General features: G+C 41.3%; 1 protein-coding gene across 1 annotated transcript in view; it reads left to right on the top strand.

Moving 5' to 3' along the window:
- The window catches only part of usp31 (ubiquitin specific peptidase 31), a 96,670-nt gene that overhangs the window by 1,325 nt on the left and 82,601 nt on the right, over positions 1–12,744 (top strand). The window lies entirely within an intron of this gene.

A 12,744-nucleotide genomic window follows, 5' to 3' on the forward strand; every position in this document is an offset into this window, starting at 1 on the left:
ACCTATTCAATACAGAGCAAAGAAACTGTCATTTGGGAAGAGTGAGGATCTTTGTACCTTTTTTTAAAAAGATCTATCAACAGTCATATTTTTGAACCATGGGCGGTCAGCTTTCTCCCTCAGATTGAGGATTGACTGGTCATTAGTTTGTCGGGTTCACTTGATAGCTAAAGTACAGTTCCATTCTGGCAGTTCTTTTCTGTACAGCCAGATCCCGATTCCAATACTCCCGGTTAGGAGAGAGCCCTGAATGTGATTAGCGTGACGAGACTGCACAGCACCTTGTACTGCTCTTCTGCAGAGTTGCCAGACTCTGCTGAGTATTTTCTATTACTTTAGACTCTTCCGAGTATTAGTCACAGTAAGTAACCAGCGCCACCTAAACAGAAGACCTGTATATTCATCCCATTGCTGTTTGTGGGATCTTGCTGTGTTCAAATTGGCTGCAGCGTTTAAGTCACAATAGCATTAGGACATCCTGAGGATGTGATAAGGACTTTATAAATGCGTATTTTTTCACATTAATATTTTTGGGACTGATTACCAACACCAGAACCCCCACCACTCCCCCAACACACAATCCCCCACCAGCACCACCACCCCCCCCCCAACACTCACAATAACTAGTACAGATGGCGAAGCCTTGCTTGTTGATTTCAAAACAACTTTTGTCTCACCACCATCATTCCTCCACCGTCTCTGATTTGTAACACCACTTATCCATCATGGTGTACTAGTTGATCAGATGATCAACTAAGTATTGGGAAGCCACTGTCTTTGGTCCCTGATGCTCCCTAACTGCTAATTCCATTCCTCTTCCTAACAACTGTCTGAGTCTGAACTAGACGTTCCCAACCTTAGTGTCATATTTGACCCCATGTTGAGCAGGCAGCCTGTGTGTCAAAATCACACCTATAATCTGCTTGCTATGTAGTGTTTGACAAATTATTTGAGGTTGTTCTTGCTATTTTACTGCCATGTTGACTGAACTTCAGCCTACAGTCTGCATGCAGTGCACTGAATCTTGACAGGGTACAGTGTGCTGTCATAAAAATATTTTTGTCCTTGAGAGGGTACAGAGCTGAGCAACCAAGAAACATCCATGTAAAGGGAATTTACATTGAAGAAAGACAAATGGGAAGTAAAATTACACCCAACACTGTTGGGGTTGGATGGAGCTTGCTGGTTGGGGAAGTGTTCAGGTGTAGGCCAACCCAGGGGTAATCATGCTATTGGCTGTGTACCCTGCATCAGAATCTGACTTAAAGATTCCAGTGCCTTTTTGTGGGAGTCTGCTGCACAAAGTCATCTAATGTCTGGCTTCAGGGGTGAAAGGGCAAAGACTTTTCATTTGATCTCCCATCTTTTTTTTTGTAATTGTTTCCCAGTGTTACAAGCAGCTTGTTAACTAACCTGTTTGAAACATTACACTACATAGAGAATGTGGGTGTACAGGAGCAATTGCCATCTCTGTCTTAAAGTTTCCAGTGAGATGATTTTGAGTTCTGTCAGTTTCTCTGTTCTGGATATCGCTGGTATATGTTTACTAGTGAGGAAAATAATTTGCTGCATTAAATATGCCGAATAACAAGACCCAGTTAGATTTGTTACTGATCTAATACAAAATTTACTATTAGTACAGTGATGTTGGAATGCAGTGTGCTTCCTTTGTAAAGTTACTAGGGTAATTACAATTTCATTATTTGAGTATCATTAACTAACTGACAGAGCATTGTTCTGATCTGTGGGATGTCAACATTGGCCCAGCGAATTCACGAAATAAGAATCATTTTTTCACTACTTTGTTCAGTTCATAGAATTATCGAATGGTTACAACACAGAAGGAGGCCATTCGTCCTGTTGGGTCTGGCCAGCTGTGTGTAAGAGCAACTTGGCTAGTCCCACTCATCTGCCCTTTCCCTGTAGGCCCCTGCAAATATTTTTTGTTCAGGTAATTATCTAATTCCCTTTTGAATGCCACTATTGACTCGGGCAGTGCATTCCAGATCCTGACCAATTTTTCCTCATCTCGCCGCTGGGTTTTTTTGCCATTAACCTTCTCTGGTTTTTGACCCTTCCACCAATGAGAACAGTTTCTATCTAATCTGTCTAGACCCTTCATGATTTTGAACACATCTATCAAACCTTTTCTTACAGAAGAGAAGGTTGAGAACAATCATAGCTTCTCCAATCTATTCACATAACTGAACTCTGTCAACCTGGGAACCATTCTTGTAAGCCTTTTCTGCACCCTCTCTGTAACCTTCACATCCTTATTAAAGTGCACTTCCCAGAATTGTACACAGTACTCCAGCTGAGGCAGAGCCAGAGCTTTATAAATGTTCATCATAACTTTCGTGCTTTTGTATTCCATGTTTCCATTTATAAAGCTCTGGACGCTGTTTGCCTTTTTAACCACCTCCTCAACCTGCACTGCCACCTTCAATGAGTTGCGCCCATATACCCTTAGTCTGTGTTCCTACATCCCTCTAGAGAGTTCCATCCTTGCCTCTCTTCATTCTTCGTACCAAAATGATCACTTTCACTGCATTAATTTTAATCTGGCCATTCCACCAGCCTGTGTGTCATCTTGAAGTCTAATGTATTCTCCTCACCGTTCAAAAGACAGTACTTGTTTTATGTCAATTGCAAATTTTGAAATTGTACTCTTTACAACCAAGTCTAGGACGTTAAAAGAAAGTGATCCTATTGCCGACCCCTGAGGAAACCCATTGTATACATTCCTCTAGTTCAGGAAGCAACTGTGCACCACCACTCTTTCCTATCACTCAGCCAACTTCGTACCCATGTTGCCACTATCCCTTTTATTCCATGGGCTTCAATTTTGCTGGTAAGCTTATTGTGTGGCACTGTATCGAATGCCTTTTGGAAGTCCATGTACACTATGTCAACTGCATTACCCGCATCATCCATTTATGTTACCTCATCAAAAAACTTAATCAAATTAAACACGATTTGCCTTTAACAAATCCATGTTGACTTTCCTTATTTAATGCACACTTCTCTGAGCAACTGTTAATTTTGTCTGGAATTTTCCTTTTTAAAAGCTTTCCCACCACCAATATTAAACTGACTGGCCTGTAGTTTTTGGATTTACCCTTATAACCTTTCTTGAACAAGGGTGTAATATTTGGAATTCTCCAGTCCTCTGGCATCAACCGAGTATCTAAGGAGAATTGGAAGATTATGGCCAGTGCCTCTGCTGTTTGCTCTCTTACTTCTATCAGCATCTTCAAATAAATCACCAGGACATGATGGGGATACATCAACTTATCGACAGCCAGCTTTCCTAATACCTCCTTTACCAATTTTTAGCCCACCCAGTGTCTTAACGACCCTCTCTTTCTCTGATTTCAGCAGCATCTTGCTTGGTAAAGACAAATGCCAAGTACTCATTTAGTACCATAGCCATGTCTTCTGCCTCCACGTGTAGGTCCCCTTTCTGTTTTTTAATTGGCCCCATTAATCCTCTTACTATCTTTTTACTACTTATATCCGTGTAGAAGACTTGGATTCATTTTTATGTTAGTGCTAGTTTCATACTTTCTCCCCACTTTTCACTTCCTTTTTCACTTTCTCTCTGAACTTTCAATATTTTGCCTGTTGTCACTGCAATTTATTAACCTGTCATACACACCTCTTTTCTGCCTCATCTTACTCTCTACCTTTTTTGTCATCCAGGCAGCTCTGCCACCCTTTTCCCCCTTTTAGGAATGTACTTTGACTGTACCTGAAACATCTCCCCTTTAAAGGCAGCCCAATGTTCTGTTACAGTTTTGTCTGACAATCATTGATTTCACCCTACGTGGACCTGATCTATTCTTGCACCACTCTAGATGGCACCTTGCCCTTTTCTATATTTAACCTAAAACTTATGATGCTATGATCACTGTTCCTCAGTGTTCCCCTACTGATACTTAATCCACTTGACCCACCTAAAACCAGATCCAGCAACACCTCCTTCCTCATTGTGCTGGAAACATACTGATGTAGAAAATTCGCCTGAGCACATTCTAGAAATTCTTGCTCCTCTCTGCCCTTTGTGCTACTGTTATCCCAGTCTATATTAGGATAATTAAAGTCCCCCATTATCACTACTCTATAGTTCTTGCACCTCTCTATAATTTCCCTGCAAATTTGCTTCTCTATCTCTTTGCCCCAAGTTGGTGGCCTTGTATCTTTCCCACTAATTGGTTGCCAGTTATGTGAAATGTTATTTTAACATCCTTCTTGTGTTGCATAAATCTCATGTTTGTTGGAGAACAGCAGTGGGCCTTGTCAGATAGCTCAGCTGGCAAAGGCAGTGAGTCCATTAGCCACTTAGATCAGGAGGTTACAGGTCTGATTGACTTAGTCTGATCTTGGCTCAGTTAGTCGCGGCACTAAAGTTTGTCTAAGCTGACTGTGGGTTGCCTTGTATGCTGCTCCTGATCAGTGCCCAGTTGCTCCTTTTGGAAGTGGACATCACTTCAGGCATCAGGTGGGGGACTGGGTTTGAGTGTCATGTCCCTTGTGGTCCATTAGTCTCCATGCTCACTACCTGCCCTCACTTGAAGATTGAAATACTAGAGAGTGCCCAAGAGGTGCAGTTCAGCAAGAAGTTGGCTCCAGTGGGAGAGGATGGAAAACAAGTGGAAAAAGGAGAGAAAACAACCCATCTCATCCCCTTTTCTGAGCAGCACTGGTCTCTGGTGTTTGTTGCACTTGCACTACAAAGTGAAGCTTGATTAACCTGATGCCTTATGTTTGCAGTTGGCTGTTTTTTGTGCTTAATGTACACAGAGCTGCTCATAACTACTTGATAACGTATTGTTGTTCATACATTGGGAAGCTTGACTGTGTAGAAATGGTAAAGGTTGAGATGCAGAGTCTAAATGCACACGACATCAGAGGGCACTCCTATACTCTCAGTCATGTTCATCAGTGTCAGTTCACTAGCTATAGATTATTTAGTGATTCTTTAGTCACCCATGGAACAGCAAGACTGCTGGTACTAATAGCAATGTCAAAAATGCTGGCTAAAATTGTGTGGAAAAACAGGATTTGTTTTGTTAAACTGTAAAACGATTTTATTCAACACCTTTGGAGAATGAAGGCATTGTGCTTTTTTCTCCTAAGTTTACTGACTGATGTTGGGGTCTGTTTCCACTGGTTGTGCCTACCCCACCAAACCTTACCTGTCATACTGTGTGAGCATGGACTCCAAACATTGTTCAGCTGACTAGTCCCAGGGTTGTTGTAGCAAATGCTGTCCTCGCTCACTTAAATACCACTTACCGCATTTTTAATATTTGTATTCAAAAGCCTTAATATGCAAAGTGAAAAGGGTATTCACACTATTAAGGATTGACTGAAAGGATTTATGATACAAATCTTACTCTAAACAATTTAAGAATGTGCACCTTGGATCCCCTGAATCTGCATTCTGAAAAGCTGACTTGTAACTTTTCAGGTTGAATTTCAAGATTCTGGAAATAATCTTCAAAGCTTAACTAGAATAAATATAAGTAGATTTTCAGTTCTATGCCCCTTACAGAGTTGGCAACACCAGGGAGGCTGACAGATGATTGCTTTGTACTGAGAAATAATGCTGTCACTGGAAAAATATTTCTGCTAATGGCTTCTAGCTGAGGAACACTGAGAACCAATCTCAGTTCCTAGCATCATAGCTATTACCGAAATGTCTTAGTTAGAAGGGTATTGGTACATTTCCAACATTATGAAATTGACTGCACTTCAAAAATACATCATTGGCTGCAAAGTACATTTGGGACATCCTGTAGTTGTAAAAGGTGCTATAGAAATGCAATATTTTAAAACAGCTTTTCCCCCCATAGAGTGACACAAAGCTGTCTTTACATTTCCCTCCCACCTTCATTAGCTTCCCTCTGCCAGTAGGCACCTTTGGGCCTTTTGGTGACTGTACAGAAGACTGAGACCAGCCCAGATCTCCATTTGGAAGCACAGGACAAGACTGTAATAAATTTCAAATAAAACTTGCTCTTAAAAAATAATTGGAGCTGGTGGATCCCCAAGAAGACAACAAGTTAACAGTGCATGATGTGTGCTTGCACCATGATGCAATTTTATGTTGTGACATAAACATGCTATGTGGAACAGCTCCATGTCTTTACTGGGCCACTGGGAGCCCATGCTACTGGCAACAGTTTTGCAGTCCCAGCAGAAAGGGATTCTGTGCTGTTGTTGCCTAAATGGTAGTGGGCAGGTTTTCTTTTGGCAATGCTATGGGTAGGACTGCCACTTTTGGTGTTGGCAACAGTAGAATGTAATAGCTCAGAGACATGGAACTTATTGATTGTATCAGCACCTTCTGCTGGTATCAAAGCCTGGTAAATGATGGATTCAATTACAAGTTAATGATGTAATGGAGCAGTTCAAGCTGACTGGTGATAGACCACTTGGCATCATTGGATTGGACTTCTTGTAATCTCTAATTATTGGGTTTTCATTGTCATGTTTTCCTTTTTGATCCAAGTTATTTGTCAAAAAATCCAGCATAACTATGATGGTCAGGGTGTGATGACTACTGTTGATTCTCAAATTCCATGTAGCCTTCTCACATTCTACCTGCAAAATTAGCATGACTCTTCTTTTTTATTACATTGCATCATCCTTTGAGTTTTAAATGTCATGTTACTGTAACATAACTGGATTATATTCTTCAGTTCACTTCACAGGATTTGTTGAGACTTGTTGAATGACAGTTGTATGTCATGGGAGGGGGAGGCATTTTTTGAGGAAAGGCATTTGGTCTGAAATTTGCATCTTGGAGCATTTTACTGTGTAAAAAGCACAATATAAAAGCATGTTGTGGAAATATGTACTTTTGAAAACTGCAAATGACCTTTGCTATTAATTGTTGCCACTGATCTTTAGATGTTTTGGGCTGAAGTTGCAGATTAGGAGTCCTGATTGCTGTGTGGTAATGCTGTAGAATCTGGTATTGAATGTCAATGGTGTACTATGATATTGCAGTATGATTTGACTAATGCTCTGTTCTAAAATGCTGGGAATGTGTAATATTTAAGTTACAGCAAATTTGCTGATTTTTGTCCTTTGACCCACCTGCAATGTGACACTTTGCCTGTTTTGGAGAGGAGGTGATGCAAGCATTGTGATTTTTCAGATGCACCTTGGTACTATAATTTTCAAGCTGTGTTTATCCTATCCTGCCCCTGAGACAAGTTAGATGACTTAATTGTCAATCACCATGTTGCTGCATTGAAAGTGTATCATTAACTGAAACTGAAATCAGCCCCAGCAAGTGGTTTGTGAAAAAAAACAAAAGTGGAATGTTTTGTAGACTATTGATGAGCTATTATCTGTGGCAGTGTCTGGCATTTAGGTCACTGCCCGGATATGGGATTACAGCAATGTTTAATTTTCCCTTTTAGTGACTATGCTGTGAACTCTGTGCAATTTTTTATAAGGGCAATTATTTATATTTTTCAAAAGCTGGGCCATGCGCACGTTCCAGCCAAGCCAGCTATCTGCTGCCACGCCCATGCTGTGTCTTTTTTTGTGTAGCTGCAGAGAGGCATGAAAAAGAAATGGTGGTCAAGACATAGTGACACTCCCTGCTCGTTCTTTTATATTCACTTCAGGAGGTTTAATGTCTTGCTGGAAACTTGACCTGTCCGGCAGTGTGGTGCTCGCTTAGCACCAGCATGAGAGTGTTGGCCTTGATTGTAAAGTCCTGAGGAGGGACTGGAACCCTCAATCTTCAGGTGAAGAGACTGCTGTGCTGCAAAGCGGTTATGTGTATGGACAAAGAATAAATGGTGAATGGACTATAACCTTTGAGACTGCAGCATACTGGAGTGTGTGCAGGTGTTGTTTAACTCCTTATTGGCAGTGAAGTAACCTATAATCCACAAGAAGTGTGGATTTACTGACAGTCTGAAATTGCCCAACGGAATGTCGATTTCTGGGTGCTTCAGTTAATACAATGGAATATGTTTTTAAAATCCAGAAATGTTGTGGGCAGGTTAAAACCCATCATATAGGAACAAATGAAAACTTACAAGCAGAGACATGTGGAAGAGGATTGAAAGAGATTTCTGTTTATACTGTGCCTGCACATGCTTCTCCAATATCTCTGTGCTTCACATACAGTATTATTCTGAGGCTGTTTTCCTGTACAGCAAGATCCCACAAACAAGTGAGCTGACTGATAGTTAGGCTTTGCTTGTTTTCCTTGTATTTATGAACAAGAGTATCAGCTTCTCCCCATGACAATGTGGTAACACAGGGTCTCTTGTGACCACCTGAGCAGGTTTTTCTGTAAACATGAGCTCATTCAAATCTCTGTTGGCCATATCCTAACTCTCCCCAAGTCCTGTTCACCTATCAGCTCCGTGCTCATGGCTGTACATTAGCTTCTGGTTTGAGAGAGTGGAATTTAAAAAAAAAAATAGTTCTTGGCATGTGAGCATTGCTGGCAAGTCCAGCATTTATCGCCCATCCCTTATTGCCCTTGAGAAGGTGCTGGTGAGCTGCCTTCTTGAACTGTTGCAGTCCATGTAATGCTGTTGGGAGGGAGTTCCAGGATTTTCGCCCAATGAAGTTGATGGAATGGTGACATAGTTCCAAGTCAGGATGGTGAGTGACTTGAAGGGGACCTTGCTGGTGGTGGTGTCCCCATGTGTCTGCTGACCTTGTGCCCCGATGTGATAGAGGGCACCGGTTTGGAAGGTGCTGTCAAAAGGGCCTTGGCAAGTTCCTGCAGTGCATCTTGTAAGTGGTACACATTGCTGCTACTGTGCTGCCAGTAGTGGAGGTGGTGGATGGCGTGCTGATTAAGTGGTCTGCTTTGTTCTGGATGGTATCAAGCTTCTCATGTGTTGTTGGAGCTGCACTCATCCTGCCAAACGGAAAGTATTCCATCACACTCCTAATTTGTGCCTTGTAGATGTGAACAGGCTTTGCGGAGTCAGTGAGTTATTCGCTAAATAAATCCTAGTTTCTGGCTTGTTCTTGTATAGCCAAAGTATTTATATGACAGGTTTATGGTCAGTAGTATGCCCAGGATATTGGTGGGGGTTTGTGATTGTCATGCCAATTGTAATGCCATTGAATGTTGAAGAGAACTTCTCTGTTGTTGGAGATGGTCATTGTCTGGTACTTGTGTGACACGCACATGCCATTTATCAGCCAAGAATGAATGTTGCTGCATCTGGACACTGACTGTTTAAGTATATGAGAAGTTGCGAATGGTAGTGAACATGTCCACTTTTGACCTTATGTTGGAAGGAAGGTCATTGATGCAGCAGCTGTAGATGGATGAGCCTAGGATATTGCTTTGAGGAACTCCAGCAGTGATGTCCTCGGCTGAAATGATTGACCCCCAACAACCGCAACCATCTTCCTTTTTGCTAAGTGTGACTCCAACCAGTGGACAGTTTTCCCCCTGATTTCCTTGACTTCAATTTTGCTAGGGCTCCTTGATGCCGCACCTGGTTTAATCATCTGAATATCCTTAGCGTTGAGAAGATTAAGGGAAGATTTAATAGTGATGTTCAAAATTATGAAATGTTTTGATAAATGCAGATAGGGTGAAATTGTTTCCACTGGTGACCAGAGGACATAGATTTTAGGAATTTGGTAAAAGAGCCAAAGTTGAGCTGAGGAGAAATGTTTTTATGCAATGAATTGAGGTGATCTGGAGTACCTTGTCTGAAATGGTGATAGAAGGAGTAATTTTCAAATTGGATAAATATTTAAAGGGGAAAGGATTATTGGGCTTTGAGGGAAGAACAGGGGAGTGGGATTAATTGGATAGCTCTTTCAAAGTGGCAACACAGGCAGGGTGGGTCAGATGGCTTCCTTCTGTGCTGTATCATTCAATGATTCTCTGTCTAACTTTTCTTGTGAAAGGAAACCGAGCGGTTGTCTGAACAGAGGTTTCCAGAGTTGCATGGAAGAGCCAATAAAAATGAATTCTCTAAAATTGAAGCCCCCAGTTCTTTTTTTATGCACTGGAATTGTATTCTTAGGCATAGTTACTGTGGTCTCTGAGTCATAACCATTGGTCATCATAGTTTAAGGAAGCAATTATATCAAAAATATAGAGCGTGCCATGTAGGATCATTTACTCTTGCCTTTGGGTTGGAGTGTGCATGTTAAATATATAGGCTGTCTTCCTATCTCAGCAAATAGTTTAAGTCAGATCAATTAACTAGACACTCTGTTGGAGAGTGAGGGTTGGGAAATTCCGCTGGATATATTCAGAGACCATTATTGAGAAGGAGCTGAACTAGTTTTAGTGATCATCATTTATGAGGAAGGAACTGAGAAATTGTGGTACTGTCTCATTGAGAGAAATGTTTGTATATATTTATGTGCTGAGTGGGGGAATCAAATACATAAAAATACAGTGATCTTTAACTTGGTATTGCTTTCAGGGCTTCCTGCTTCAATGATTAATTGCTGTTGATGATCTGCCAGTGAATTAGCAGATGAAGCTCGGCTTTAAGTGATAGAAAAGGTTTATAGACGACTTAAGAAGTGGCTGTTTTCCCTATAGGGAGAATGCCCTACTGTTATCACATCTTGGTTTGAAGTAAGGTTAGTGATACATTTCCACAGCAGTTGAATTGAAGGCACAAAACAAGGGCCTTCTGCCTTATTTCCTCCCCTTTTCCTCTCCAGAAAAGCTGCTGCTTCCAGCTGGTCTGGGCGACTGCTGTTTAGTTGTCTGTTGTCAGTAGCAATCTACCTGTGGGAGGGATTGGAGTCCTTTAGGTATCTGGCCCTTCCAGCAGGCTGCTTACAACGTGAATAGCTGGCTTTCTTTATCCCCCACCTTCCTCCATTCCTTTGGCCCTGGGGAGGAAACAAAGAAAAAAGTTGTACTTTTTGGAAGAATTTCCTCTGGCTCAATGGGGTGAGAACTCAGTGGTGGTGTCGAGTTCCATAGATGGCATTCTCATGGCCCACACAAGGTTAGGACTATGGTGTAGTGTACTTATTTCTGCATCCTTCAGTTGTTTTCCTAATTAGAATTTTATCCAGCTTCTTAAAAGATAACAAATTGACTGCTTTAATTGTGGGTAAATTTCTCCTTATCTCTGTTCTTGTTTGAATGTTGTTCTTGTGCCATTTGGCTTTATTTAATTAGTTTGATTCTGTCCATTTCTTTTAGCATCTCCAAAGAGTTGTTTTATCAGCCTAATTTTGAGTTTTTGAATCATCTCAAGTCACTTTCCCATGAAACCTCTTTCTTGTCTGGGCTTTTGAAAGGCCAAGTGTCCAAAATTCACTGTTCTTTTAAGCGTCTCCTGTTTTTCACTGGGACTTGGGAAAATTTCATGCAGAACTTGTTGCATTTTTTTTGGAGGGGTGAGGAGGAAATTAGGGCAAGTAATTATGGTATGGCATTTTGTGGCATTTCCTGCATGTAGGGTGATGTAGCAGTTAGAGTGCCTGTATTTTTGAGCAGATGAATGAATGACTGACCAGTCATTTTCCAGGATTAAGTATTTGGTTTGGCTGAAGTTTTCTTTTGGCCACATTTCCACCTAAGATGGAACAGTTTGCTGATTGGTCCAGCCAAGCAGGGTCTGAGAGTTCTCCCACTGCCCTTGATCACCATGTCAAGCCCTATTTTGAAGAGGTTGAGTCCCTGTCTGTTCCTGTTGAGGCAGAGGATTCTGCTGGAGTTGGGACTGACTGTGTTGTTCTGTTCAGATGTAACATTTTGTCAGGACAGGCTCTGCTGGTACATTTTCTCCCACTTGCACCAGCTTAAGGGACAGGGTTCCAGAGTTTGAAACAGTAGTCGCCAGTGGTGAAGAGATGGGGAATGTCTCAAGGGGACTAGTTGTTAGAGGAGATAAGGGGCCAAGCTGGGCCCCTTATTAATGTAAGATATTTAATATAGAAATTAAAAATGATGTGCTTGATAATATCTCAGCTTCACAAGCAATGATTAATTAGTGCTTGTGAAGGGAAATCAGAACATCAGCAAGACAATTAAATATTTGGCTGTCTGGAGTGAGGCACACCATGTGACACATTCGTTCGTGTATGCTGTATTCTGTACTCCTGCATTTGTTGGTTTGCAAGTATATTGTTTCTGTACACTAACATATATGAAAAGTGCACCAACAAAACTGTCTTTCAAATGTTGGGACAGTGGTGCGTGGATATTGTGAGCGGTCCCCTAGAGTGTGCTAATATCTGCAGTTTGTCACCCCACAAATATTTGAAAAGTGTTGGTGCGGATGAGGTGTGAGTTGGAGATACTGCACTAGTCACATTAGGCGTCTGAGTAGTCACTTGTTCTGTTCCTGACCCTCCCTCCTTTTCTCCCATCACCTTCGACAGACTTCAACAAATAGGAGGGGGAAAACTTTTTATTCAGCACCTTGTAGGATGCAAGAATTTGATTTTTACGGATTTGGCCTTGAACTTGCATCCAACTGCTTGTGTGTTGTGCACTTTTTAAATGAACAGCATTATTGGTACTGGTTTAATTCTGTCTTTCTGTTGAATGTTTTTGTTTAAATTCTGAGTACTGATGACCTCAGCAGGGAATTGGTGGATTGGAAGAGTTCCTCGGGATAATTTTAACTTGCTTGGTTGAAACTGAAACACTCTTGAGTAATGATTTATATCACTGGTGTTAATTTAGCTTTCTGGCAGTTACCAACCAGGTCTCTGGCATTGAAATAAACATATACATACAAATTGAAGGATTGG

This window comes from Carcharodon carcharias, chromosome 15, assembly GCF_017639515.1.
Source record: "Carcharodon carcharias isolate sCarCar2 chromosome 15, sCarCar2.pri, whole genome shotgun sequence".
NCBI lineage: Eukaryota > Metazoa > Chordata > Chondrichthyes > Lamniformes > Lamnidae > Carcharodon > Carcharodon carcharias.